At 49.0% G+C, this 25,992-nt stretch overlaps 1 protein-coding gene across 1 annotated transcript in view; it reads left to right on the top strand.

Moving 5' to 3' along the window:
- Window positions 1–1,800: 1,800 nt before the first annotated feature.
- The window catches only part of AMOTL1 (angiomotin like 1), a 237,271-nt gene continuing 213,079 nt past the window's right edge, over window positions 1,801–25,992 (top strand). The window contains exon 1 of the mRNA XM_075337490.1: window positions 1,801–1,862. The gene's annotated coding sequence lies outside the window, so the exon portion shown is untranslated. The remainder of the gene's footprint in view (window positions 1,863–25,992) is intronic.

The raw sequence follows: 25,992 nt of genomic DNA, 5'->3' as shown, positions 1-25,992 counted from the left end.
TTGAAGCGCACATGTGCTGTTAAAATCGCTGCAGAAATTTCTGCAGGGACAGGACGCAACGTGGGCACATAGCCTAAGTGCGCTAAGCCAGAAACGCGTTAACGTTAGTTGTGCACTGTCTGTTCATGCACGAATAAAGAACCACTGTTGTTGCACCCAGCTGGATTACTTTCTTCAGTGAATGACAATGGATGTCTGTGTTGATGACTCTGGGCATTGAATAGCATGTGAGGCTACTTTCACACTTGCGTTGGACGGCTTCCGTAGCATTGCGTTGTGTGACGGATGCAATGGATGCGTTGCATATAGTGGCACAACGGATGCTACGGATCGTACAAAACAACGGAAAGCTATTTTTTTTTCTTTCTTCCTTACAGTTTTGCCGGCAGAAGACTATTGTGAACAATCAGCTGATCGCTCTCAATAGCCGGCGGCCGGTCGCTCAGCTGAGCGCTCTCACATGCTGGCGGCCGGGCATGCCGGCGGGCAGGTGCTCAGCTGAGCGTTCGGCCACCGAGAGACAAAATTGTGATTTAAAAAAAAAAAAAAAAAAGTGCATGCGCAGTGAAATCCTACGGATTGCGCTGCTCAAAAAAAGTTACATGCTGCGTTTCTTCCGCCCGACGCAGCGTCAAAATAATGACGCTGCGTCGTCCACCGGATGCAACGCTGACACTTGCGTTACAGTGCGTTGTCCATACAAGTCTATGGAGAATAGCACAGTGCGTTAACGGACTGCGCTATTCTCCATAGTGACGGACTCCGCTGAACGCAAGTGTGAAAGTACCCTGAGTATGCCCCTGTAGGTGTGCTAACATGTTAAGAAGGCTGACTAGTTGGAGGAAATAACGCCTTTGCGACTAGTCCCTGTGCTCATTAGCATATCATAAAAGATCTTTAGAAATACTTTTTCTAAAAATCTCTTAATCTACGCTGCTAGATGCTGGGACGGTTAGGCAGGGATTAGAAATATGCATCCAGAACTGCTCGTGGTTCTGGGTGCATATTGCACCTGACAGGTTCCCTTTAAGTGTATTAGACCTATCACCAGCACAGAGTAAGACGGAATGAGGGTATTTAAGGACACAAAGGGAAGAGCTGATGATTAACAGCTGAAAGGTGAGGAAATCTGCAGGGTCCTAAAGAGAAAGGGATAAAGGCCAAGCAGGGAAAAAGGGAAAGTCAGAGAGCAGCTTGTGTAGACACTCCATCAGACACCAGATATGGAAGTGTGATCTACCACTGCACAGAAAAAGTTTCTTCCGGTGGAGGAGGTTTTACATATTGCTGCGGTTCCTTCTACTTGTCAATAATATCACTCACAGGTGATGGGGAAGATTTAGGAGAGAAGAAATGTCATGAAGGGATTTGTTATTCTAGTAGCTCCCATTACAGGATGCGCTGGTATCAGTGAGCTCTGCACCACCAGCCGTTCTGTCACCTGTTAGTAAAGGCAGACAGTATGGGAGGGGGTCTGTAAGTTATACACGGGGCAATAGTACTGGATGAATTAAATGATTAAGACGTGTGTCCCAATGCTTATGTCAGTATAGTGTATATGTAACATATGTGTATAACATCCTTTAGCGCAACATTGATATGGTGCATTACTGTGCATGGGACTGGAATACCTGGCACAGGAGAGGCCGGGGCATGTCTGGCAGCCGGGTAGCTGATAGCATGTCACAGCACGGTCGCCTCTTTTGAAATTTAGAGCAATCAGCGGTTTCCAGGCCTTGCGTAGTGAACACTAAGCAAGTCCAGGCAATAGCTACATACTTCCCAAAGCGAGATCATTCACAGCCCTGCACATACACCAGGATCCAGCTCATCCACGCTTTCCAGAAGAAGCAACTGAAAAGGTAATAGAAAGTGTAATTTCACATGAATTTTTCTCCATGGGAGCTACAGCTTTATATCGGTGTCTATGGCTGTGAGATTTGATGTCTGCTTATTCTCTTCACTGGCTGAAGTACAGTAACGCTCACTACATATCAATGTATTAGAATTAGAGCGGCGCAAGGCAAGACGGGAATCATTAATGTAACCTTCACTGCATTTAGATGGATTTAAATCTACCCATCGCCATAACTAATATTGTGTACTAGGGACCTACAGAGTCTCATACTTATCAAGTAGCAATGCTCTGCGTGTCCTGACTCCTTTCTATCATAGCTGCGATGCTCTGCGTGTCCTGACTCCTTTCTATCATAGCTGCGATGCTCTGCGTGTCCTCACTCCTTTCTATCATAGCTGCGATGCTCTGCGTGTCCTCACTCCTTTCTATCATAGCTGCGATGCTCTGCGTGTCCTGACACCTTTCTATTATAGCTGTGATGCTCTGTGTGTCCTGACTCCTTTCTATCATAGCTGCGATGCTCTGTGTGTCCTCACTCCTTTCTATCATAGCTGTGATGCTCTGTGTGTCCTGACTCCTTTCTATCATAGCTGCGATGCTCTGTGTGTCCTCACTCCTTTCTATCATAGCTGCGATGCTCTGCGTGTCCTGACACCTTTCTATTATAGCTGCGATGCTCTGTGTGTCCTCACTCCTTTCTATCATAGCTGCGATGCTCTGTGTGTCCTGACACCTTTCTATCATAGCTGCGATGCTCTGCGTGTCCTCACTCCTTTCTATCATAGCTGCGATGCTCTGTGTGTCCTCACTCCTTTCTATCATAGCTGCGATGCTCTGTGTGTCCTGACTCCTTTCTATCATAGCTGCGATGCTCTGCGTGTCCTCACTCCTTTCTATCATAGCTGCGATGCTCTGTGTGTCCTGACACCTTTCTATCATAGCTGCGATGCTCTGTGTGTCCTGACTCCTTTCTATCATAGCTGCGATGCTCTGTGTGTCCTCACTCCTTTCTATCATAGCTGCGATGCTCTGTGTGTCCTGACTCCTTTCTACCATAGCTGCGATGCTCTGCGTGTCCTCACTCCTTTCTATCATAGCTGCGATGCTCTGTGTGTCCTGACTCCTTTCTATCATAGCTGTGATGCTCTGTGTGTCCTGACTCCTTTCTATCATAGCTGCGATGCTCTGTGTGTCCTGACTCCTTTCTATCATAGCTGCGATGCTCTGTGTGTCCTCACTCCTTTCTATCATAGCTGCGATGCTCTGTGTGTCCTGACTCCTTTCTATTATAGCTGCGGTGCTCTGTGTATCTAGTCACCTTGATATCATAGCTGCGGTGCTCTGTGTATCTAGTCACCTTGGTATCATAGCTGTGATGCTCTGTATATCCAGTCACCTTGGTATCATAGCTGCGATGCTCTGTGTGTCCAGTCACCTTGGTATCATAGCTGCGATGCTCTGTGTGTCCAGTCACCTTGATATCATAGCTGCGGTGCTCTGTGTATCCAGTCACCTTGGTATCATAGCTGCGATGCTCTGTGTATCCAGTCACCTTGGTATCATAGCTGCGATGCTCTGTGTGTCCAGTCACCTTGATATCATAGCTGCGATGCTCTGTATATCCAGTCACCTTGGTATCATAGCTGCGATGCTCTGTGTATCCAGTCACCTTGGTATCATAGCTGCGATGCTCTGTGTATCCAGTCACCTTGATATCATAGCTGCGGTGCTCTGTGTGTCCAGTCACCTTGGTATCATAGCTGCGATGCTCTGTGTATCTAGTCACCTTGATATCATAGCTGCGGTGCTCTGTGTATCCAGTCACCTTGGTATCATAGCTGCGATGCTCTGTGTATCCAGTCACCTTGGTATCATAGCTGCGATGCTCTGTGTATCCAGTCACCTTGGTATCATAGCTGCGATGCTCTGTGTATCCAGTCACCTTGATATCATAGCTGCGGTGCTCTGTGTATCCAGTCACCTTGATATCATAGCTGTGATGCTCTGTGTATCTAGTCACCTTGATATCATAGCTGCGATGCTCTGTGTATCCAGTCACCTTGATATCATAGCTGCGGTGCTCTGTGTATCCAGTCACCTTGATATCATAGCTGCGATGCTCTGTGTGTCCAGTCACCTTGGTATCATAGCTGCGGTGCTCTGTGTATCTAGTCACCTTGATATCATAGCTGCGATGCTCTGTGTATCCAGTCACCTTGATATCATAGCTGCGGTGCTCTGTGTATCCAGTCACCTTGATATCATAGCTGTGATGCTCTGTGTATCTAGTCACCTTGATATCATAGCTGCGATGCTCTGTGTATCCAGTCACCTTGGTATCATAGCTGCGATGCTCTGTGTGTCCAGTCACCTTGATATCATAGCTGCGATGCTCTGTGTGTCCAGTCACCTTGGTATCATAGCTGCGGTGCTCTGTGTATCCAGTCACCTTGGTATCATAGCTGCGGTGCTCTGTGTATCCAGTCACCTTGGTATCATAGCTGCGATGCTCTGTGTGTCCAGTCACCTTGATATCATAGCTGCGGTGCTCTGTGTATCCAGTCACCTTGGTATCATAGCTGCGATGCTCTGTGTATCTAGTCACCTTGGTATCATAGCTGCGGTGCTCTGTGTATCTAGTCACCTTGATATCATAGCTGCGGTGCTCTGTGTATCTAGTCACCTTGGTATCATAGCTGCGGTGCTCTGTGTATCCAGTCACCTTGGTATCATAGCTGCGGTGCTCTGTGTATCCAGTCACCTTGGTATCATAGCTGCGGTGCTCTGTGTATCTAGTCACCTTGATATCATAGCTGCGGTGCTCTGTGTATCTAGTCACCTTGATATCATAGCTGCGGTGCTCTGTGTATCTAGTCACCTTGATATCATAGCTGCGGTGCTCTGTGTATCCAGTCACCTTGGTATCATAGCTGCGGTGCTCTGTGTGTCCAGTCACCTTGATATCATAGCTGCGGTGCTCTGTGTATCCAGTCACCTTGGTATCATAGCTGCGATGCTCTGTGTATCCAGTCACCTTGGTATCATAGCTGCGATGCTCTGTGTGTCCAGTCACCTTGATATCATAGCTGCGATGCTCTGTATATCCAGTCACCTTGGTATCATAGCTGCGGTGCTCTGTGTGTCCAGTCACCTTGATATCATAGCTGCGGTGCTCTGTGTATCTAGTCACCTTGGTATCATAGCTGCGGTGCTCTGTGTATCCAGTCACCTTGATATCATAGCTGCGATGCTCTGTGTATCCAGTCACCTTGGTATCATAGCTGCGATGCTCTGTGTATCCAGTCACCTTGGTATCATAGCTGCGATGCTCTGTGTATCCAGTCACCTTGATATCATAGCTGCGGTGCTCTGTGTGTCCAGTCACCTTGATATCATAGCTGCGGTGCTCTGTGTATCCAGTCACCTTGATATCATAGCTGCGGTGCTCTGTGTGTCCAGTCACCTTGATATCATAGCTGCGGTGCTCTGTGTATCCAGTCACCTTGATATCATAGCTGCGATGCTCTGTGTATCCAGTCACCTTGGTATCATAGCTGCGATGCTCTGTGTGTCCAGTCACCTTGATATCATAGCTGCGGTGCTCTGTGTATCCAGTCACCTTGGTATCATAGCTGCGGTGCTCTGTGTATCTAGTCACCTTGATATCATAGCTGCGGTGCTCTGTGTATCTAGTCACCTTGATATCATAGCTGCGGTGCTCTGTGTATCTAGTCACCTTGATATCATAGCTGTGGTGCTCTGTGTATCTAGTCACCTTGATATCATAGCTGCGGTGCTCTGTGTATCTAGTCACCTTGATATCATAGCTGCGGTGCTCTGTGTATCTAGTCACCTTGATATCATAGCTGCGGTGCTCTTTGTATCCAGTCACCTTGATATCATAGCTGCGATGCTCTGTGTATCCAGTCACCTTGATATCATAGCTGCGGTGCTCTGTGTATCCAGTCACCTTGATATCATAGCTGTGATGCTCTGTGTATCTAGTCACCTTGATATCATAGCTGCGATGCTCTGTGTATCCAGTCACCTTGGTATCATAGCTGCGATGCTCTGTGTGTCCAGTCACCTTGATATCATAGCTGCGGTGCTCTGTGTATCCAGTCACCTTGGTATCATAGCTGCGATGCTCTGTGTATCTAGTCACCTTGGTATCATAGCTGCGATGCTCTGTGTATCTAGTCACCTTGGTATCATAGCTGCGATGCTCTGTGTATCTAGTCACCTTGATATCATAGCTGCGGTGCTCTGTGTATCTAGTCACCTTGATATCATAGCTGCGGTGCTCTGTGTATCTAGTCACCTTGATATCATAGCTGCGGTGCTCTGTGTATCTAGTCACCTTGATATCATAGCTGCGGTGCTCTTTGTATCCAGTCACCTTGATATCATAGCTGCGATGCTCTGTGTATCTAGTCACCTTGGTATCATAGCTGCGGTGCTCTGTGTATCCAGTCACCTTGATATCATAGCTGCGATGCTCTGTGTATCTAGTCACCTTGGTATCATAGCTGCGATGCTCTGTGTATCCAGTCACCTTGATATCATAGCTGCGGTGCTCTGTGTATCCAGTCACCTTGATATCATAGCTGCGATGCTCTGTGTATCCAGTCACCTTGGTATCATAGCTGTGATGCTCTGTGTATCTAGTCACCTTGATATCATAGCTGCGGTGCTCTGTGTATCTAGTCACCTTGGTATCATAGCTGCGGTGCTCTGTGTGTCCAGTCACCTTGGTATCATAGCTGCGATGCTCTGTGTATCTAGTCACCTTGATATCATAGCTGCGGTGCTCTGTGTATCCAGTCACCTTGGTATCATAGCTGTGGTGCTCTGTGTGTCCAGTCACCTTGATATCATAGCTGCGGTGCTCTGTGTATCTAGTCACCTTGATATCATAGCTGCGGTGCTCTGTGTATCTAGTCACCTTGATATCATAGCTGCGATGCTCTGTGTGTCCAGTCACCTTGGTATCATAGCTGCAATGCTCTGTGTATCCAGTCACCTTGGTATCATAGCTGCGGTGCTCTGTGTATCCAGTCACCTTGGTATCATAGCTGCGATGCTCTGTGTATCCAGTCACCTTGATATCATAGCTGCGGTGCTCTGTGTATCTAGTCACCTTGATATCATAGCTGCGGTGCTCTGTGTGTCCAGTCACCTTGGTATCATAGCTGCAATGCTCTGTGTATCCAGTCACCTTGGTATCATAGCTGCGATGCTCTGTGTATCCAGTCACCTTGGTATCATAGCTGCGGTGCTCTGTGTATCTAGTCACCTTGATATCATAGCTGCGATGCTCTGTGTATCCAGTCACCTTGGTATCATAGCTGCGATGCTCTGTGTATCTAGTCACCTTGGTATCATAGCTGCGGTGCTCTGTGTATCCAGTCACCTTGGTATCATAGCTGCGATGCTCTGTGTATCTAGTCACCTTGGTATCATAGCTGCGATGCTCTGTGTATCTAGTCACCTTGGTATCATAGCTGCGATGCTCTGTGTATCCAGTCACCTTGGTATCATAGCTGCGATGCTCTGTGTATCCAGTCACCTTGGTATCATAGCTGCGGTGCTCTGTGTATCTAGTCACCTTGATATCATAGCTGCGGTGCTCTGTGTATCTAGTCACCTTGATATCATAGCTGCGGTGCTCTGTGTATCTAGTCACCTTGGTATCATAGCTGCGGTGCTCTGTGTATCTAGTCACCTTGGTATCATAGCTGCGGTGCTCTGTGTATCCAGTCACCTTGGTATCATAGCTGCGATGCTCTGTGTATCCAGTCACCTTGGTATCATAGCTGCGATGCTCTGTATATCCAGTCACCTTGGTATCATAGCTGCGATGCTCTGTATATCCAGTCACCTTGGTATCATAGCTGCGGTGCTCTGTGTATCTAGTCACCTTGATATCATAGCTGCGATGCTCTGTGTGTCCAGTCACCTTGGTATCATAGCTGCGGTGCTCTGTGTATCCAGTCACCTTGGTATCATAGCTGCGATGCTCTGTGTATCCAGTCACCTTGGTATCATAGCTGCGATGCTCTGTGTATCCAGTCACCTTGGTATCATAGCTGCGGTGCTCTGTGTATCCAGTCACCTTGATATCATAGCTGCGGTGCTCTTTGTATCCAGTCACCTTGATATCATAGCTGCAATGCTCTGTGTATCCAGTCACCTTGGTATCATAGCTGCGATGCTCTGTGTATCTAGTCACCTTGATATCATAGCTGCGGTGCTCTGTGTATCCAGTCACCTTGGTATCATAGCTGTGGTGCTCTGTGTATCTAGTCACCTTGATATCATAGCTGCGGTGCTCTGTGTATCTAGTCACCTTGATATCATAGCTGCGGTGCTCTGTGTATCTAGTCACCTTGGTATCATAGCTGCGGTGCTCTTTGTATCCAGTCACCTTGGTATCATAGCTGCGGTGCTCTGTGTATCTAGTCACCTTGGTATCATAGCTGCGGTGCTCTTTGTATCCAGTCACCTTGATATCATAGCTGCGATGCTCTGTGTATCTAGTCACCCTGGTATCATAGCTGCGGTGCTCTTTGTATCCAGTCACCTTGATATCATAGCTGCGGTGCTCTGTGTGTCCAGTCACCTTGATATCATAGCTGCGGTGCTCTGTGTATCCAGTCACCTTGGTATCATAGCTGCGATGCTCTGTGTATCTAGTCACCTTGATATCATAGCTGCGATGCTCTGTGTATCCAGTCACCTTGGTATCATAGCTGCGATGCTCTGTGTATCTAGTCACCTTGATATCATAGCTGCGGTGCTCTGTGTATCCAGTCACCTTGGTATCATAGCTGCAATGCTCTGTGTATCCAGTCACCTTGGTATCATAGCTGCGATGCTCTGTGTATCTAGTCACCTTGGTATCATAGCTGCGATGCTCTGTGTATCCAGTCACCTTGGTATCATAGCTGCGATGCTCTGTGTGTCCAGTCACCTTGATATCATAGCTGCAATGCTCTGTGTATCCAGTCACCTTGGTATCATAGCTGCGATGCTCTGTGTATCTAGTCACCTTGGTAGCATAGCTGCGATGCTCTGTGTGTCCAGTCACCTTGATATCATAGCTGCAATGCTCTGTGTATCCAGTCACCTTGGTATCATAGCTGCGATGCTCTGTGTATCTAGTCACCTTGATATCATAGCTGCGGTGCTCTGTGTATCCAGTCACCTTGATATCATAGCTGTGATGCTCTGTGTGTCCAGTCACCTTGGTATCATAGCTGCGATGCTCTGTGTATCTAGTCACCTTGATATCATAGCTGCGATGCTCTGTGTATCCAGTCACCTTGGTATCATAGCTGCGGTGCTCTGTGTATCCAGTCACCTTGGTATCATAGCTGCGGTGCTCTGTGTATCTAGTCACCTTGATATCATAGCTGCGATGCTCTGTGTATCCAGTCACCTTGATATCATAGCTGCGATGCTCTGTGTATCCAGTCACCTTGATATCATAGCTGCGGTGCTCTGTGTATCCAGTCACCTTGGTATCATAGCTGTGGTGCTCTGTGTATCCAGTCACCTTGGTATCATAGCTGTGGTGCTCTGTGTGTCCAGTCACCTTGATATCATAGCTGCGGTGCTCTGTGTATCTAGTCACCTTGATATCATAGCTGCGGTGCTCTGTGTATCCAGTCACCTTGATATCATAGCTGCGATGCTCTGTGTATCCAGTCACCTTGATATCATAGCTGCGGTGCTCTGTGTATCCAGTCACCTTGGTATCATAGCTGTGGTGCTCTGTGTGTCCAGTCACCTTGATATCATAGCTGCGGTGCTCTGTGTATCTAGTCACCTTGATATCATAGCTGCGGTGCTCTGTGTATCCAGTCACCTTGATATCATAGCTGCGATGCTCTGTGTGTCCAGTCACCTTGGTATCATAGCTGCGGTGCTCTGTGTATCTAGTCACCTTGATATCATAGCTGCGGTGCTCTGTGTATCCAGTCACCTTGATATCATAGCTGCGATGCTCTGTGTATCCAGTCACCTTGATATCATAGCTGCGGTGCTCTGTGTGTCCAGTCACCTTGGTATCATAGCTGCGGTGCTCTGTGTATCCAGTCACCTTGATATCATAGCTGCGATGCTCTGTGTATCCAGTCACCTTGGTATCATAGCTGCGATGCTCTGTGTATCCAGTCACCTTGATATCATAGCTGCGGTGCTCTGTGTGTCCAGTCACCTTGGTATCATAGCTGCGATGCTCTGTGTATCCAGTCACCTTGATATCATAGCTGCGGTGCTCTGTGTATCTAGTCACCTTGATATCATAGCTGCGGTGCTCTGTGTATCTAGTCACCTTGGTATCATAGCTGCGATGCTCTGTGTATCTAGTCACCTTGGTATCATAGCTGCGGTGCTCTGTGTGTCCAGTCACCTTGGTATCATAGCTGCGGTGCTCTGTGTATCTAGTCACCTTGGTATCATAGCTGCGATGCTCTGTGTATCTAGTCACCTTGGTATCATAGCTGCGGTGCTCTGTGTATCCAGTCACCTTGGTATCATAGCTTCCGTGCTCTACCTGTCCTGAGTTTCTTTTATTAACTTGTACTATTGATTTATGCAAAATTATTATTATTATTTATTATTATAGCGCCATTTATTCCATGGCGCTTTACAAGTGAAAGAGGGTATACGAACAACAATCATTAACAGTACAAGACAGACTGGTATAGGAGGAGAGAGGACCCTGCCCGCGAGGGCTCACAGTCTACAGGGGATGGGTGAGGATATAGGAGGAGAGAGGACCCTGCCCGCGAGGGCTCACAGTCTACAGGGAATGGGTGAGGGTGCACGAGGAGAGAGGACCCTGCCCGCGAGGGCTCACAGTCTACAGGGAATGGGTGAGGGTGCACGAGGAGAGAGGACCCTGCCCGCGAGGGCTCACAGTCTACAGGGAATGGGTGAGGGTGCACGAGGAGAGAGGACCCTGCCCGCGAGGGCTCACAGTCTACAGGGGATGGGTGATGATACAATAGGTGAGGACAGAGCTGGTTGCGCAGTGGTCTACTGGACTGAGGGTTATTGTAGGTTGTAGGCTTGTTGGAAGAGGTGGGTCTTTCTTGAGGTTCCATTTACAGTAAAGTTCTTGTGGATCCACTCTCTGATATAGGACTGGACATCAAAGGCCCAGCAGAAGACAACCCTGTGTGTGGGTAGAATCGGGAGGGGGTAAAGATTGCAGTCACAGAGGTCGCATCTGGGCCCGGGGCCCACCGACCCCAGTGTGTGCTTCAGCTGGATGTGTGTCTGAGTGTGCACATCCAGCTGAAATGCATAGCAGTATATAGACCTGTCAGGTCTCTGTGCTGCAATACAAGCTGCCAGCCAGTAGCTGACGTCGGTGGTACCATGACTGGGGGCACATGACAGTGACGTCATGCACTCACTTCGTTGTCAGCTGCCGACCACTGCACGCTGGCTAGAGAGGAGGCCATGCAACGTGGGAGCAGAGAGAGGTGAGTAGAGTTCTTTTGCAGGGGTTTATGCACTAGAGACAGAACAGGAACTGTATATACCGAAAAGCAGCCCTGGATATATACCAGGATGGGGATATATACCAAGATGGGGACATATATACTGCCATATGCCCAGGATGGGGACATACATACCAGGATGGTGACATATATACTAGGATAGAGACATACATACCAGGATGTGCCCAGGATGAGGATATACATACCAGGATGGGGCCCAGGATGAGAAAATATGTACCAGGATGGGGACCATAATCAGAACATATATACCAGGATGGACCCAGGATGGAGACATATATACCGTGACGGGGACATATATACTAGGATGTGCCCAGGATGGGGACATACATACCAGGATGGGGGTCACATAAAACAGGATGGGGACATACATACCAGGTTGGGCCCAGGATGGGGAACATATACACCAGGATGGAGACATATATGCCAGGATGAGGGCAAATAAACCAGGATCGGGGATATATAAATCAGGATAGGGAACATATATATATACCAGGATGGGGCTGAGGATGGGAGATATATATACCAGGATTGGAGACCTATATACCAAGATGGGAGGCATATATACCAGGATGAGGGACATATATACCAGGATGGGGCCTAGGATGGAGAGGTATATACTACGATGGGAGATATATACCATAATGAGGATAAATATACCACGATGGGGACATATTTACAGGGAAGTGAACCAGGATGGGGGACATTGGTACATAATAAAGGGGGTGCGGGGAGCAACTCGTACATCTTTATAGGATATTGTAACCTACAATAGTCTATACATCTGACCAACATGTGGGGGGCAAACTTTGCACTGAGGTACATTGGATTCTAGTTACGCCACTGAGTGGAACAATCGCTTGTCTCTAGGCTCTATGGCGGATGTCTATAGGCTAATCACAAAAATCCTATTAGATATTATTCTTTATATGTAGGATGATAGCTACAAAGATTACAATGCCGCTCTCTTACCTGAAGAACATGGTTGCAGAACTTGAAGCCTTAAGGACAGAATTTTTTCTTAAGTTCAGTGACTCATCAGGAGTAGAGCAATTATTGAGAAACTGGTCTGACAAATCAGTAAATCATCGCAGCTCTCCCATATACACAACATAACAAGGCATTAAGGAAGCCCTCACACCATATATACTGTATATATATATTTATTTATTTATTTTTTGTTATATTTTTATGTAACTGCATGTATTTTGGGCTGAAAATCATTTTTGTAATTGCGTTTCATTAAACTTTTTGCACAGTTTTGCTATTTTAGTTTCCCGGCACATTCAACTTTGAAGTGGTGTATTGTTATAAATCTGCAGAGAGCAGGTCAGAAAAAGCCAGATAAAGCAAACGTTTCCGTCAGACCATTAGAAAGAGCTCACTGAAGGATTCCCAGTTAACTAAATTGACTCGCCCACCCCAGGGCTATGGGACACCCGGTGCCGGGCCGGACTAGTCCGGTGGTAGTCAGTGGTGGCTGGGCCCGGCTCCGTTGCCCTGGTGGTGGGTGTCAGTATAATATGTGGCTAAGTGTATAAAGTTGTGTTCGTGACGCCACCTGTGGTATGCGGCTATTAGGGTATGTGCGCACGTTGCTTTTTACCTGCTTTTTTGTTGCTTTTTCTTCTGCGCTGTTTAATGCCAAAATGGATGTGTTCTTCTATTCAAGCAAAGTCTATGGGAATTTGGGTTTCTTGTTCACACTTTGTTGTTCAAAATGCTGCCTTTTTGTGGCAGAACTTTGGTCAAAAACTCAGCTTTGCAGTGCAAAACCCAAATGGCAAAAACAATTGACATGTTGCTTCTTTGAAAAGCTGAGTTTTTGACCAAAGTTCTGCCACAAAAAGGCAGCATTTTGAACAACATAGTGTGAACAAGAAACCCAAATTCCCATAGACTTTGCTTGAATAGAAGAACACATCCATTTTGGCATTAAACAGCGCAGAAGAAAAAGCAGCAAAAAAGCAGGTAAAAAGCAGGTAAAAAGCAACGTGCGCACATACCCTTAAGCCGCCGCTGCTGTGTGAGGCCTCCGGGATGGTGTTATGGCAGCAATGGTGGTACTGCTCCCCACAGGTGGAGCAATGCCCGGGGCACAGTTGGTGCTTGTGAGTGTCTATGCAGCTGAAATAACAGAGACCACTTCCAGGGTGCAGTTCAAGTTCTTTACTCACAGTTCTGCAGGGACCCTCGGGCTGCTGGGACCACTGTCAGGGACCTCCGCTGTTTCTGGGTGATTCAGAGAGTGAAAGCCGGTGCCCTTCTCTTAGTGTCTCTATCTTCTGCTGTCTTCCTTAGCCTTGCCTTTGTTAGGGTGGACCTGGCTTGGCCTCCACTACAGCCTCCAGGCTGGGGGGTCACCTGTCGGCTGATTACCCCTTTTCTGAAGGTCTGCTATGGGTTCTGGCCCTGGGAGTGTACAATGGTCCCTGGGCCTCGGTTTTTACTGTTTGGAGATTGTCTTTGCACTCCTCCAGTCTCTAGGGACCGTCCCCTGTCGCAGCTTAATCACTCCACCGATGTTAATGTGGAACAGGCCACCGCAGCCTACAACTACCCGTGGCGCCTCTAGGCCCTCTCTTCGGTACCTATCAAGGACTGCTCGTGGTACCTCCAGGACTACCCGTGGCCCTGCGACTCCTTCTGTCTCCTACGTGGTGTCACCTGGACCTCTGGGTCCCAGGTTCTTCACCAGGAAGCGTCTCCTTCAGTTTCTCTGCTCCTGCCTGACTTGGAGCCTTTCTTTCCTTCTTTCTTTCCTTCTTTTCTCCTCCTTGCCTGCCTCCAGCAGACCTCCTCCTCCCTCCTTTCTCTCGTTCTTGCTCTCCAACTACATGCTCACTCTCTCACTCCCTGAGGTAAACTGAAACTAACTTAACTTCCTTTCTCTATCTGCTCTCTGGTGGCTCCTCCCACCTCCCTAGTTGCTAAGCTACCACCCTATGGGAGCAGGGATGGGTCTTACAGCCCCTCTCAGCATGCAGCATGGGAGGGTTGCCTGCCACTTTCCCTGGTCCCAGTATGTACCTAACAATGGGTATAGTGTGGATTTACCAGGGGACCGGAGTTCACTCTCTTCCTCTCCCAGAATGGGGCATCACACCGCTGATGGGGTGCAATGACCTGTGGCGATGGAAGCCTCAGGGGCGCCACAGATTCTCTACACGGGGACGATCTCTCCCAGCTCTGCCGACATTTATCCTGCTTCATTTCACCTCTGTCAACAGAACAGCTCTTTCTCTTCAGCTCTGCTCCGTTAATGGGGCATCAGTGCAGACATCATGTAGATTGACCGTCGGCTTCCCGCAGTTAGGTAGCAGGGAGCCGGCTTTCAGTCAGCAGTGACATCAGCAATGACGCCCCATTGACAGAGCAGAGCGGAAGAGAAAGAGCTGCTCTGTTGACATGACATCACCGCAAGCGGAGGGATTTGCCGGCAGGAGCGACCGGTGACTGATCTGAGCTGGCAGAAATTGTCACCGGGCAGAACAGGCAAATAGTAAGTACCTGACTGTTAGGGGCACTTTGCACACTGCGACATCGCAGGTGCGATGTCGGTGGGGTCAAATTGAAAGTGACGCACATCCGGCATCGCATGCGACATCGCAGTGTGTAAAGCCTAGATGATACGATTAACGAGCGCAAAAGCGTCGTAATCGTATCATCGGTGCAGCGTCGGCGTAATTCATAATTACGCTGACGCGACGGTCCGATGTTGTTCCTCGCTCCTGCGGCAGCACACATCGCTGTGTGTGAAGCCGCAGGAGCGAGGAACATCTCCTACCGGCGTCACCGCGGCTTCCGTAGGTTATGCGGAAGGAAGGAGGTGGGCAGGATGTTTACATCCTGCTCATCTCCGCCCCTCCGCTCCGATTGGCCGCCTGCCGTGTGACGTCGCAGTGACGCCGCACGACCCGCCCCCTTAACAAGGAGGCGGGTCGCCGGCCACAGGGACGTCGCACGGCAGGTGAGTGTGTGTGTGAAGCTGGCGTAGCGATAACTTTCGCTACGCCAGCTATCACCACATATCGCTGCTGCGACGGGGGCGGGGACTATCGCACTCGGCATCGCAGCATCGGCCTGCGATGTCACAGTGTGCAAAGTGCCCCTTAGTTCTTAGCCCCATAAACAAAAATAATAACCCCTTAAATGAAACCTACCTCCAAAGATTATCCACAAATACATGCATTTAATAAAAAAAAAAGTCTTCATTGGTGGACAATCCCTTTTGTCAATGTCTCCATCATTCTTGAGTTTTCCCAAGGTCCATGGTCTTCCTTAAACCACAAATGGTAAATTTGCTAATACGGGAGCAGAGTGAGGGCATTAGTGGGTAGTAAACATGGAAATTGACCAAAGGCCACATGTTCTAGGGAGTTCTGAAGGATGTACTTTCTGGAGGCCACCTGACAATGGAGAGGTCAAATATTCTCCTTACTATCCTACATAACCAAAAATGTAACCAGGAACTGTCCACTGCCCGAGAGAAGATTTAGACACTGATCCCCTTCTTTGCCCCTAGTAGACCATAAGGGCTTTTAACGATTTCTGGGCTCTAGACCACGAGAAATGTAAACATTACCAATGCACTACCCAGAGGATTGGATATTTAACCATTCACTCTCTTGATTTCCCTTGGTTACCCCTTCATTGCACCAGATCTCCAGTGATGTTCACAACCAGTATTGGATAGATGGATAGATAGATAGATAGAGGGATGGATAGATAGAGGGATGGATAGATAGATAGATAGATAGAGGGATGGATAGATAGATAGATGGATGGATAGAGGGATGGATAGATAGATGGATAGATAGATAGATAGAGGGATAGATAGAGAGATAGATAGAGGGATGGATGGATGGATGGATGGATGGATAGAGGGATGGATAGATAGATGGATAGATAGATAAATAGAGGGATAGATAGAGAGATAGATAGAGGGATGGATGGATGGATGGATAGATAGAGGGATAGATAGATAGAAGGATGGATAGATAGAAGGATGGATAGATAGAAGGATGGATAGATAGAAGGATGGATAGATAGAAGGATGGATAGATAGAAGGATGGATAGATAGAAGGATGGATAGATAGAAGGATGGATAGATAGAAGGATGGATAGATGGATGATGGATAAATAGATAGATAAATAAATGAATGGATGGATGGAGATGGATAAATAGATAGATGGATGGATAGATAAATGCATGGATGGATAGATAAATAGATAAATAGATTGATGGATGGATAAATACACATCACAGTTCAAAAGTTTGGGGTCACCCAATTTTGTCTTTTCCATGAAAAATCATACTTTTATTTATCGAATGAGTTACATAATGAATAGAAAATATAGTCCAGATATTGACAAGGTTAGAAATAATGATTTTGTCTTGAAATAATAATTTTCTCCTTCACATTTTGCTTTCATCACAGAATGCTCCTTTGCAGCAATTCCTGTTGCTCAGTTGTGCAGCGCGGCCTCCTACTTCTCTTTCTACTCTGGTTAGAGCCTGTTTGTGCTCTCCTCTGAAGGGAGTAGTACACAGCGTTGTAGGAAATCTTCAGTTTCTTGACAATTTCTCGCATGGATTATCCATCCTTCATTTCTAAGAACGAGAATAGACTGTCTAGTTTCACATGAAACTTCTCTTTTTCTGGCCATTTTGAGAGTTTAATGAAACCAACAAATGTAATGCTCCAGATTCTCAACTAGCTCAAAGGAAGGTCAGTTTTATAGCTTCTCTAATCAGCAAAACTATTTTCAGCTGTGCTAACAAACGTACACGAGGGTTTTCAAGGGATTTCTAAACATCGATTAGCCTTCTAACACAGTTAGCAAACACAATGTACCATTACAACACTGGAGTGCTGGTTGTTGAAAATGGGCCTCTATACACCTATGTAGATATTGCATTAAAAATCAGACATTTGAAGCTAGAAAAGTCATTTACCACAATAACAATGTATAGAGTGTATTTCTGTTTAATTTAAAGTTAGCTTCATTGAAAAAAATGTGCTTTTCTTTTAGAAATATCTAAGTGACACTAAACATTTGAACTGTAGTATAAATACATAGATAGATAGATGGATGGATCGATAAATAGATGGGTGGATGATGGATAGATAGATAGATAGATAGATGGATGGATGGATAAATAGATTGGTGGATGATGGATAGATGGATGGATGTGTGATGCCCTGACAAAATCAGGGTGTCACAGATGACTGTACCCCTCCAGGGTGCAGGAATCACCTTTTCCTTGGAATTCTACCAACATCTCACACACAGGTACAAACACCAGCCAGGCAGATGGTGACGCCCACCTAGGGGTCCTGAGGTATCAGGGGAGGGAACCCGTCAGCTAGAGCTGAGACGCAGTCTAGTGGTGTAGCAGTGTAGTGGTGGTCGGGGGTTGGAGCTCCCGGACTACCTGAGCTGACTAGGTGGCAGATGGCAGAGCAGGGCCACAGGTGATCCGGTTGCGGGAGACCTTAAGTGGACCGGGGCAGGGTTGTTGCCCACCAGTGCCGACAGTGGGAACCCGGTCCGGAGGCCGTGCACAGTCGGGGTACCTGGACCCCAGAGCAAGGACAGCTTTAAGCACCTTTCTAATTCACCAGCAGGGAACCAGATTCCAGATCTTGTCCCATTAGCAGCCCGGATAGAGCGAGACGGCAGCCCAACGCGGGGGATAGGGCATCTGCATGTGCCTACAGAGATCCAAAGGGTTAGTTTTCGCAGGCCACAGCTCCCACAGCAAAGACACAGAGAGTGGACTTTCCCCATTTCATGCCGACGAGTCACCACACAAAGAAACAACACAAAAGTGCAGTAGGAAGGGCCCCTGTCCTGTCACCAGTATGCGGGACCTGAGCACACCCCTCCAGAGGCAACCGGCATCCGGCCTTGGTTTACAATACGGACTCTGATTGTTTACTGAAATCAGCACCAGCTCATCCAGCACCAAGACTACCAACTGTGAGTTCCCTGTTTCCTGCCTCATAAAGACTGCTCCCTGCAACCCCTCACAATACCCTGGGCCCCAGGACTACACCTCCCCTACCCGTGGAAGGGATCCCACCTTGCTGCCCTGCTCCATCAGCCCCGGGCATCCCCATATCTTGGCAGCGGCGGTGTCACCATCCATCACCGCAACCCACGGGTGGCGTCACCGACAAAGACTTTATCCCCTGTAAATAACCCCTTTTCACTCGTGGGCGATGGACGACTGCACGAGCCCCGGATCCGGCTGCCACTCGGGCCACAGCCACCGCCCAGATCAGAGCGCCTCGAGCGGCCCCCCGGTTATGGTCTGTCCCCCGCACGCAACAGATGGATGGATAAATGCATGGATGGATAATAGATAAATGGATGGATTGATCGATAGATGGATGTGGATGGATAGATAGATAGATAGATAGATAGAGGGATAGATAGATAGAGGGATAGATAGATAGATAGATAGCTGAATGGATGGACAAATAAATGAATGGATGGATGGATGGAGGGATAAATTGATGGATGGATAAATAAATAGATGGATGGATAATTGGATGGATAATTTAGGAATTATGACATGGATATAACAAATATGTATTTATTGAATAGTTCACTTTTCCCATTCCATCTTGTCTGCCGTGTCCCTATTGCTCAGGTAGCGTTATCCTTTATTAGGTCCTCACCTCGCATCCGGTGTTAGACTGAAATATTAGATCATTTAAAGCCTATAAATATTTTACGGCAGTCGTCGCACTCTATAAAGCTCGCTCACTCCCCTGCGGTTGGCAAAGGTTATTCTTTATCGCTTGGTAAATGCGGCCCATATTTCACAGTGTTTTATAGTAATTGCAGCTCTGTGAGAAGAGCGTCCACATAGGAATGATTTATTAAGGACTTTAATGTGTTTGTTTTCTTGTAATTTGTGTATGTTGCTGTGTGGTGGACACTACAGATTCCAGCAGACACTGGAAAATGAAGAATTGGGTACAAGAGCAAACAGGCACCGGTCCCAGGAAGCCATTGGCATTATTACTTCCTTGGGGGGATACAATATTGCCTCCCCCACCCCACCCCTTATGCACTATGCCACTACTGCCAGTAGCCTTGAATTTATCAATTTATCCCAATACACAACTGGCAATTTCAGCAAAATCCCAGGTCATATACGGGCAAGTTTATGAAATCCACACCCAAAAGTTGGCATTCCCGGAACTAATGGGTTAAAACATCCTAATATGAATCATTTGTTGATTTGTATCGTCATATCTTTTCTTCGAGTCCTACGTGAATCCTCCATTATATTTGTTACTAGCTTTACTAACCGGCTTCGCCCGGGTTAATAACTGCTGTTAACAAAATAGAATGTATTAACAAAAATGTATTCTGCACACAAACACCACAAAACAAATAGATATAAATGTAATTATAATGTCTGTCTCCTCTGTATATATCTCTCTCTCTCTCTTTGTCTCTGTCTCTTTCCCTGTCTGTCTCTGACTGTCTCTGTCTCTTTCTCCATCTGTCTCAATCTCCTTCCCTGTCTATCTATCTCTGTCACTTTCCCTGTCTGTCTCTTTCCCTCTCTTTCCCTGTTGTCTCTTTCCCTCTTTCCCTCTGTCTCTTTCCCTGTGTCTGTCTCTTTGTCTGTCTCTTTACCTGTCTTTGTCTGTCTCTTACCATGTCTGTCTCTTTCCCTCTCTTTCCCTGTCTGTCTGTTTCCCTGTCTCTGTCTCTTTGTCTGTGTCTGTCTCTTTACCGGTCTGTGTCTGTCTCTTAACCTGTCTCACTCTTTCCCTCTCTTTTCCTGTCTGTCTCTTTCCCTGTCAGTCTGTCTCTTTGTCTGTGTCTGTCTCTTTATGTCTGTCTCTTACCCTGTCTATGTCTGTTTCTTACCCTGTCTGTGTCTGCCTCTTTCCCTGTCTGTGTCTGCCTCTTTCCCTGGCTGCATTGTGACACGCCAACATTCCATATAAGGGCGTGGCTGCGCATTCTTCTGAAGTTCTGGCTGCACTGTGGCTCCCAGCTCCATTCGCTTTAATGGAAGCAGGTTTTTTGGTGAATAACTGTAAAGCACGGGGTTAAAATTTCCCCTCAAAACATAGCCTATGACGCTCTCGGGGTCCAGAAGTGTGAGTGTGCAAAATTTTGTGGCTGTAGATGCGACGGTGCAGATGCCAATCCCGGACATACACACACACACACACACACACACACACACATATACACACACACACACACATAGACACACACACACACACACACATATACACACATTCAACTTTATAAATTAGATATTCTTTTCTTAGTGCAGCTAGACACTTAATAAAAGTTACATGCAAGAACAAAAAATACAAACAAAACCCAATGTGGATAAATATCAGTGTCATTTATAAAATTGGTATGATTCTTGGGAACTCTCCTGAGAAGTCCAGAAAGTTGGAAGAGTTGGCAAATCTTCAAGGTGTTCCTGCAGGCTTCGAGGAAACCAGCAATTCTGCAAGTTTTCTGGCACAGCGTGACGGTAGGATAGCAAGGGACAGGGGGCTCTATACTGTCCCTCACACTAGTGTACCCTAGGCTATCCCTAACCTAGGGTTACCCCTAATGGTGGAGATGCCTGAGTCCCAAGACTGGCCATTCTTCTGACCAGAACTAATCTGTCCCCTTACCCCAGGGAAGGAAGGGGCGGGAGTGTGTTGCTAACACAGATAAAGATAGACAGGGAAAAACAAAAACTCAGACTCAATGGAAAGTCACAGGAACAAAGAGTAAGAGACTAAGGAGAAAAGCAAGAGAAGGCAGCAACAAAAGAACAACAAGGGTTAACACCACAACCCCTCACTGCAATAAAGTACTACAACCGCCAGTAAGTCTGGATCACACTACCAGACCAGTAGAGAGTGTGTAAAATAGGAGAACAAGAGTCAAAAAGTGCCAAAAAGTGAATAACATTTTGTTATTACAGACATATTTGTGCAACCAGCAAAAAAGGGTTAAAAACACAAAGGGATGTGAAGAGGCATTACCAGGACCGCCAAATGGAATGGTATAGAAAGATGACCGATATCATAAGTAAAGCGTACGGGGGAATGTCAAAGCAAGAGTTGGAAGGACAATACATATAAAGTGCATGTGCATAGTTACATATAAGATAGTCCGCTGAGACACCCCCAAGACATACATAAATTCTGGTCCAATAATTTAAATAAGGCAACATAAACAGAGTAAAGTGGCCAGTGCATCTTAAAGTGGCCAGTGCATGATCCTGAGTATGCAGAAAAGAGGCTCCCCCATATCCCACTAACGTACGTTTCGCCTATTTGAGCTCCGTGCTCAAGTTCGGCTTCCTCAGGAGGGAGAAGGCAGCGTAACTATGCACATGCACTTTATATGTATTGTCCTTCCAACTCTTGCTTTCACATTCCCCCGTACGCTTTACTTATGATATCGATCATCTTTCTATACCATTCTGTGACGCCCTGGGCAAGCCAGGGGTCACAGGTCATAACACCGCCACACCCTACACCCCAGTTAGGAACACCAAGGCTAACCTAAAATCCTTGTTGCTTTCCTCCAGGGGCTGATGTCCACACCAGGGGGTGGGCCAGGCGGTTGGCTCCGCCCACCGAGGAGTTCACAGCCCTGGAGGCGGGAGAACCAGGCAGATGAGTTTAGGAGGAGGAAGTAGAAGGAAGTGGTAGAGGAGCTAAGGAGAGAAGCTGAAGTAAAGGGAAAGTGACAGTTTGTAAAGCCTGAAGCTGGTCCGGGTGTGTGTCCCGGACTGAGACAGCAAGGTCAGCAGACGGCGGTGACTGTCTGCAGGGGTGACTGCTTGGAGGTTGCTGGAAGGACCGCGGACGGGTGGTGGCCCGGCGGTACCGGAGCGGTATACGAAGAGCAGTCAGCACCAGTGGCAGGGGCCTTTCGGATCCCGGCAAGGCTAGGAGTCGCCGTGAATTTGCCAAATCCGTTAGTGAAGGGGACCTCTGGGTCTCCCAACAAGCAAGTCCCGATTGAAGGCAACAGTCCAACCGTTACAGAGACACACCGCCAGGGCACCAGTTTCTCAGGGCCAGCGCCTGCGGGCAAAGTAGGGCTCCTTCGGCCCAGATTGAAGCCGAGGAGTGGGTAACCGGTGGGAACCCATTGCTACCAACACAGAAACATTAGGTGCAGGAAAAGTGACCGTCACCGTCAACTACTGGGGAAAAGCAAGTGCAGCCGTCCGTGGGAACAGTCTTTCCAGCCGTGTGTTTTACCGAGAACTGTGTCATCGTCTCAGGCTGAGTGAGTACCACAGTGCCGCGAGGCACAGCGCTGCCCCCGCGTCCCTGCACCCCGCCAAGCCCTGCATCACCCACCTCATCACTGGGCCCCGGGACAACTACCCCCTACCCACGGAGGGGAGGACTAACATCTAGCTGCTCCATACCATCACTCCCGGGATCCCCATACAGAGCAGCGGTGGTGTCAACAAATCACCACAACCGTGGGTGGCGTCACGGACAATAAACTATCCCAAAAACCAATCCCCTTTCACTCACGGGCGAGGAGTGCCGCTCGAGTCCCCGGGATCCGGCCCATCGCTCGAGCCACCGAGCAGCAGTAGCAGGCCGCAGCAGCAGCGGCAGCCAGACCCGAGCAGAGGGAGAGCGTGGCTTCCCCTCCTCCGCCCGCGACAACTTGGCGTCACGAACAGGATCTTACCGCTCTGCCGTTGGGTAGAGGTGCGCCTTGTGACCGCCGGAGGTATCCGGCCGGAAAATTTCAGAAGTCGCCATCTTTGGCGCGAAAAGTTTCCGCTCGAGCGTCTTCTCGAGTAGTAGAGTCGCGAAGGCTGAAACTCCGCCCCGATAGAGGAGGGGCCGGAAAGAGGCTAAGGGGGACGAAATGGCGGCTGGCCGCATGTGAGCGCGGCTATGGAAGCAGGGACGCCAGGACCCTGCGGCCATTTACTGGTTCCTGGAAGAGGCCGCTGCTAAAGATGCTGAGTCCGACCAGCAACACCGTGGTCCCCGTGCCTGGCACTGCAGCGCGGGTGGAAATCCGGACCGTCCAGCTAAGCAGCCGTCTGCAGGTCCGCATGCAGCTCCTCCTGGAGGAGTGGGAGGCCGACATGGCAGAAGTGGTGGCGGCCATACGGAGACGCGAGGTGGAGAGAGTCTTGGAAGGGAGGGTAAGTGACCCACGCCCCTGTACCCCTAGTGGGTCGGTCATCGCGGCTGAGGGACCCGGTCCATACCTGCTCGCCCTGCTACCTCCCCCGCTACCCGTGTTGGCTGCTGCTGCCCCGCCACTAGGCCCGCTACCACCACCATCGATAGCGGTACCCTGCCAATCCGCCCCGGCGGACCGACCTGCAGCAGAATCTCGTGACCGCCCTGATCCACTTCCATGGAAGAAGCCGAAGGCTGAGTCCGTCAGCAAAGATGCACCGGAGGCACGGCGGGGATGCAGCTGCCAGGAGGCAGAGCAGGCCATGTCACAGCGGGGTCCCTCATTACTGAAGGTGCCGGTCGTAGCCGACTCGGAGGGACTCTGGCTGGGTCCGTCCCCCGCACACGCTGAACCGGAGCAAACAGAAAGTGCTCCCGGCTGGGAGCGGCGGCAACAGCAGCTGCGCAGGGAGATTGATGCCCGAGAGGGGTGTAGAGCGGATGTGCATGCCCGCATGTATATGGAAGAAGATCGCCTGCAGCGAGCTACCATTGGGGTCCAGAGCGGTGCACCATGTGAAGGTGGCACTAGAGCCCCACGAGTGAGAATGGACTGTTGAGCCGCAAAAGGCAGCGGAGTGCCGCTGCACTGTCCCCGTTGGGACCAACTGTGTGTGCTTTAAGTTTGAAAAGTTTTTGAAGAAAATGAAAATTGATTACCGAACAGTAACCTGATCTACCGTGATAGGAACCGGCCGTTTCCGGCACCGTTGTCCCCGTGGGGACCCCTTAGTTGCATAGAAACTCCTATGGACAAGCCCGTGAACTTGCAGGGCAACCACAAATGTTAAGTGGCTTGTAAATAAAAATTTGTTGTGCAGCTACCGTAACCGCCTCCGGAGAGGCAGGTTGGAGGGGGGGCCCGCAGTAGAGCAGGCTGGGGCCCAGCCACCACAGGAACCGGTGGCTACCCTCTGGAGGGGAAGGACAGATCCCGCTCGGGTAACTTGGTGCAGGACTGGGGTCAAGGGGTGCTGCCTGGGTTTTAGGGGCAGCATCAGGGCCAGGTTACTTGGGTGGGAGAGAGCGGCAGCCGCAACCGTTTAACATGTTTGCAACGTTTAAGAACCGAACCTCCCGATGTGGGATGATGTCATAACTTGTATTATGTTACCTTTTCTTTTACATATTTTTCACAAAAAAAAACCGGTGTTGGACGGTCAGCCCGCGGACGGTCTGCATTTTGCTAAGGGGGAATGTGACGCCCTGGGCAAGCCAGGGGTCACAGGTCATAACACTGCCACACCCTACACCCCAGTTAGGAACACCAAGGCTAACCTAAAATCCTTGTTGCCTTCCTCCAGGGGCTGATGTCCACACCAGGGGGTGGGCCAGGCGGTTGGCTCCGCCCACCGAGGAGTTCACAGCCCTGGAGGCGGGAGAACCAGGCAGATGAGTTTAGGAGGAGGAAGTAGAAGGAAGTGGTAGAGGAGCTAAGGAGAGAAGCTGAAGTAAAGGGAAAGTGATAGTTTGTAAAGCCTGAAGCTGGTCCGGGTGTGTGCCCCGGACTGAGACAGCAAGGTCAGCAGACGGCGGTGACTGTCTGCAGGGGTGACTGCTTGGAGGTTGCTGGAAGGACCGCGGACGGGTGGTGGCCCGGCGGTACCGGAGCGGTATACGAAGAGCAGTCAGCACCAGTGGCAGGGGCCTTTCGGATCCCGGCAAGGCTAGGAGTCGCCGTGAATTTGCCAAATCCGTTAGTGAAGGGGACCTCTGGGTCTCCCAACAAGTAAGTCCCGATTGAAGGCAACAGTCCAACCGTTACAGAGAGACACTGCCACCGCCAGGGCACCAGTTTCTCAGGGCTAGCGCCTGCGGGCAAAGTAGGGTTCCTTCGGCCCAGATTGAAGCCGAGGAGTGGGTAACCGGTGGGAACCCATCGCTACCAACACAGAAACATTAGGTGCAGGAAAAGTGACCGTCACCGTCAGCTACTGGGGAAAAGCAAGTGCAGCCGTCCGTGGGAACCGTCTTTCCAGCCGTGTGTTTTACCGAGAACTGTGTCATCATCTCAGGCTGAGTGAGTACCACAGTGCCGCGAGGCACAGCGCTGCCCCCGCGTCCCTGCACCCCGCCAAGCCCTGCATCACCCACCTCATCACTGGGCCCCGGGACAACTACCCCCTACCCACGGTGGGGAGGACTAACATCTAGCTGCTCCATACCATCACTCCCGGGATCCCCATACAGAGCAGCGGTGGTGTCAACAAATCACCACAACCGTGGGTGGCGTCACGGACAATAAACTATCCCAAAAACCAATCCCCTTTCACTCACGGGCGAGGAGCGCCGCTCGAGTCCCCGGGATCCGGTCCATCGCTCGAGCCACCGAGCAGCAGCAGGCCGCAGCAGTAGCGGCAGCCGGACCCGAGCAGA

This window comes from Anomaloglossus baeobatrachus, chromosome 2 (genome assembly GCF_048569485.1).
Source record: "Anomaloglossus baeobatrachus isolate aAnoBae1 chromosome 2, aAnoBae1.hap1, whole genome shotgun sequence".
NCBI classification, from domain to species: Eukaryota; Metazoa; Chordata; class Amphibia; order Anura; family Aromobatidae; genus Anomaloglossus; species Anomaloglossus baeobatrachus.
This window is presented reverse-complemented; position numbering and strand designations above follow the sequence as displayed.